This window comes from Magnolia sinica, chromosome 1 (genome assembly GCF_029962835.1).
Source record: "Magnolia sinica isolate HGM2019 chromosome 1, MsV1, whole genome shotgun sequence".
Lineage (NCBI taxonomy): Eukaryota > Viridiplantae > Streptophyta > Magnoliopsida > Magnoliales > Magnoliaceae > Magnolia > Magnolia sinica.
This window is the reverse complement of record NC_080573.1, coordinates 52,703,436-52,708,254: the sequence shown is the minus strand read 5'-3', so window position 1 is coordinate 52,708,254 and position 4,819 is coordinate 52,703,436. Positions and strand designations below refer to the sequence as shown.

General features: G+C 36.5%; 1 long non-coding RNA gene across 1 annotated transcript; it reads right to left on the bottom strand.

The window, feature by feature from the left end:
• Positions 1–1,190: 1,190 nt before the first annotated feature.
• LOC131249667 (uncharacterized) lies at positions 1,191–4,008 on the bottom strand. Its single transcript, XR_009172857.1, has 2 exons — positions 3,714–4,008; positions 1,191–1,457 (listed from the first exon to the last, which is right to left on the bottom strand). It is a non-coding gene; the product is annotated as an uncharacterized LOC131249667 (long non-coding RNA).
• Positions 4,009–4,819: the final 811 nt, after the last annotated feature.

The window sequence follows — 4,819 nt, the reverse complement described above, 5'->3', positions numbered from 1 at the left end:
AATTGTAACATTTTTTGCTGAGGCTAAGGAGATTATTGAATCGCGGAACTTAAAAAGAGAATCACGTAGATTGGAGATGTTGATTTTTGCCATCCTTACAGAACTTTTAAGAATTTCAATGGCAATATCAATGTCTGACCATTGTTCAGGGTCTTTGAAAATGTGAACTACTGTTGACAGAGAATTCTTCATCAAAAGCATCTTATGTGTGGGAATCTTCGTGAATGACAGTATCTCAGATGCAGTGGCAATAGACTCAGTGCTTGCTGCCCCACTGCAGGGAAGAGTTCTTGTAGTATAAAGAGGGGAAGAATTCAAAATAGTGATAAAGAGTTTGAAAATATATAGCTCTTGATAGAGCAATCAATGTATATATACCTACCACAGAAGTATGACTGGAAAAAGGTGGGATTTCCTGACCCATAGAAGAACCAGCCCCTAACATGTCAGCGAAAGAGGGTGCTCTGGCCTCTATACTTGAGTCTCTAGTAGTTGGAGTGGACAAATCAGTAGTTTCCACTGGAAAGATGATTTCGCGGGCTACCACTTTTCGGTGCTACCAATGGAACCAAAGAAGCCCTTGGCAAAATCACCGGTACAATTACAGGACGATTTAAGGGAGGAGTATCACCCGTCTCAACATTTGCAACATGAGCACCTGAAATAAAAATATGATAAGGATAATGAGATAACTATCACTAGATATGCATATAAATACATATGAAATTAAAATTTCCTTACCTGGCGAATATTTGTACTCTCCATAATCTAAAGGTTCCTCTTCCTCCTCTATTGTCGCAGGAGACTTTGCAGGAATATTAGCACTAGGAAGAGTTTTAGAAGTCACAGGAGGGTGTCCTGTTTCAACATTTTCTGCAACTTTATCCTCCTCTCCACCTACATCAACTTCTCCTTCCTCAAAATCATCATCTTTATCCTCGCCGCTTTTATCATCCTCATCATCTTCATATTCCATAGAAGCAGTACCTTCTGATGAAGAAGCCGAACTTTCATCTCCTAAGCTTTCTTCATCTACTTCTTCACTCATAACTTGCTTTCCTTTAAAAGAAGAAGCTCGGCTACTTTCTGATGGAGGTTCCCTGTTAGCTGGGACTGAACTACAAAAAACATATCTCCCACACACTCCAAACCTCTCAATAAGCTTCAACATGGTACCGGCCATGGTAGCGGGAATCAATGGCAACAACTATATATCCTCGTGAAACATATTCATGAGGAAATGAAATTGGACAATTGAAAGGCCATGTTGTTGTAAATTCTATATAATGACAAAGGGATGAGAGAATTCAGTAGCATTTGACTTTTACCTTGAGTAATGGCCGTAACCATTCATTGGTTTTGTAAGAGCCATGCAAAAATATGATAGTTGGCATGTTTTGCTATTTACTTTCCTTCATGCTCAAGATCAACATAGGCAGGCGTCCTTTCTCAGCAGCCTACAAATGGCAATAAACAAAAAAATAGCTGATGAAATCATAAATATTAAGCGCCTTCATCAAACACCATAATGGCACGAGAGATGGATTGTACATTAAGCTAAACTACAACTACTTGTAGGAGATCATTTGCACATAGATTCCAGATAGATGATCAATTTTATCTCAACATTGGTGCCTCTATAAAAATCAAAGCTCCCTATAAACAACAAAACATAAATCATTCATTGGTTGACACTCATATGGTTAGCAGATAGCAACTACAACTGTATATTTTTTTCTCCTTTAGTGAAGAAGGTTGGCAACAAGCAAGATAACCATCATTGCATCCTTGTAAATTCAACTATTTGGTGTACACAATTAATGGATCTTTAACACAAGTCTGCAATGAAAAAATAGTGGTTGCATATCTCTGTTTGAAAACTGAAGAAATTTTAAATTTTAAAACAAAAAATCAACTTGGAAAAATTCAAGCCTTAGTTGACTTGACTTAACAAAACTCAGAAAAAAAAAATTTATTTATTTTATTTATTTTTTTAAAGAACTCGCCAAAACACGACAAAACTTAGAAAAACTATTAAGAACAAAGCTTGCTAAAACTCATTTTGACTGTCCAAAATATACACTACTTGTCATTTTTAAATATTAAATATTATTGTGGCAAGCTCGACTTGATTCAACTCATGTACACTTGAAGCATGATGACTAAATAAGACAATAGAGGTATTATACAATACTTGGCGACAAAGCATGCTTAGGTTGTCAGTTTGCAGAAGTGGGAACCATGGGCTAAAAGTTCAGCAGGCATTGGAAGTCCATTAAATCTTTATTCCTTTGTTCCTTTCTTCTTCTTCTTCTTCTTCTTTTTCTTTTTTAACAGTTGAATGTGGACCCTCTCTGTATTTTCTTACCTATATATATATATATATATATATATATATATATATATATATATATATATATATATATATATATATATATATTTGCTCTGGATAACCTTCAATGCCTCTTTGATGAGCTCAACCCATCCTAACAGGTCCACCACACAAACGACACATAACACTATGGGAGCGCTCGTTTCTTTTGATCACCGATGACCATATGAAGTGTGGGCGATTCTTAAATGCATCGGCAGTACATATATAATCAGAAATTTATATATAATCTCTAGTATATAATTAGTATTAAGTAAAATGAGTTGAATTCATTTTTCAGCGGCTCCCAAATAGGCCAGTATTGTTGCTGATGTTATTTATGAGAAATGATTCAGTGCTCTCAGTGTAAGTGTCCTAGTTGCATTAAGATACTAGGATAGAATAATAGATTGATCTAGACTGTCCATCGGGTCTTCTATCGACTTTCCAAAATTATTGACTCACATGGATGACTCACTAGAGGAGGGTACGACCACTATCTGTGGTATATGGCAGGTTCACAGCGTCCACTGACTAATGAATGGCCACTTCGTGGGTGGGCCATCTGATAGTGGGAACAAGGCCTACATGGTATCAGTGTCACAAATATTGCCTAGATTCTGAAAATCAACTCAGCAATATTTTCATAATACCATTAGGTTTAAAATTTTCACAATTTTACTACAAAAATATCATGACTTTAACGAAAAATTTTAAATTTTAACTAATTTATTCCATAATTATATACTAATTTTTTTTAAAAAGTATTTATTAGTTTATAATAAATATTTTTGAATTTTTATTTTTTTTCAAGATTTCCAAATCACATTCCGAAAAAAAACCTCAAAATTTAAAATCTACTAAGAAGTTCATGGGAGCCAGATTGTTATGCAGGGCGCCCAATTCTATTAAAATGTCCCTCTAACCGTTGATGGTAAGTATCACCTGGTACAAACAGGTTTTCATAGCTAATGACATGGTTGTGTCGCATATCAAAACAACCTAAAGCAGAGCAATATGAGGTAGTAATACAGCCCCATTTTCGTGGCAACTGATAAGGTAAACTGAAACCGATGTCCAATTCTTGGTTTGAACAAGTGCACAACTGAAATTTCAACAAGAGAAGAGAGAGAGAGATTAAACTGATATGTGACATTAATGTCATGTGAAAGAATACAAAAAGGTTCCAACATCAAAAATACATTCCTTACCGCAGATTGCATATATTAAATTAGGCAATTGAAAAAATGGTTATCACAGAACAAAAATAAAATCCAAATCCAAAATCTAAAAATAACAACGGGGGTATATAAAATGGATTGAAAGGAAGGAGATTTCTTACCCTTTTCATCTCCCAGAACGCCCCCAAAAAATCTTCCAACTGCAACAAACAATATCCCAAATGTGTGTAAGAGATAGATTTTGATGGAGAATGTTCACATGCAACTTTTTATGCTGAATATACAACGTTTTATTTATAGGAAAGAAAAGAAAGCAAAGGAAATAGATGACATTTCCCATGGCGAGACATTTCACCATGTTTGGATAACAATGGAAACATCGAATTTTAAAATGTATTCATTACCCAAACATCATGTAAGACCCGACCTGAGTTCCTACATGTGCATGTGTATGTGTGAGTGGGCATCTCATTTCTTGTGGTCTCTCGGTCTTATCAGCCGAATCCCAGTGACCCGTTACCCTCGGATAGTGTTTACGGTCATCCTTAACTCCGATCACGTAGACCCGACTCGGATCGGCCTGAGACCTATGCCATTTTGTTCACATCGTCGTTGCAGTTCTAATGATGTGTCTTGTGCGTCCATTCGATATACGGATCAAAAGTTATGAATGTTACATAGTATGGCCCTTAATCATGTGGCCCACTTTTGTACAATGCACGTGGACCACCTCCTTGGTACAAGTCCCTATGTACACTACACACATCACACAAGTTCTATGGAAAACACCACCCATCTCAACACATACTACACAAACCTAGCCTAAAGCCTACAACATTGTAATCTCCTCCCTAGGCAATGATTACCTTTCTTACAAACTCATCATGACCCCTCTTTCTATTTTTATCTTTCTCATTACCCTCTATTTCCCTCCATTTGCTAGCAACCTCTCACTCTCCCAACATCCATTTCTCCCTCTTTTCTCCAGCCCTCTAATCCCCAACATACTTCCAATCCCACTATTAAAAATAAATCTCCACCATTAAAATCTCTTCCTTGCTCCAAGGTCTTCATGGTGTAGAAGTTTGGGAGTTGGATTGCAAGTGGGTGACTATTTTTTTTCTGATTTCATTTATATTCTTTAATCTCATTATTTCTTCATGGATGGATCATATGGGACCCACCAATCTATGGTGGGGATCCCATTTTATCCCATGATGTGGCCCTTTGGCCCATCCTACATGCATGTCATGTTCCATGATGGGGT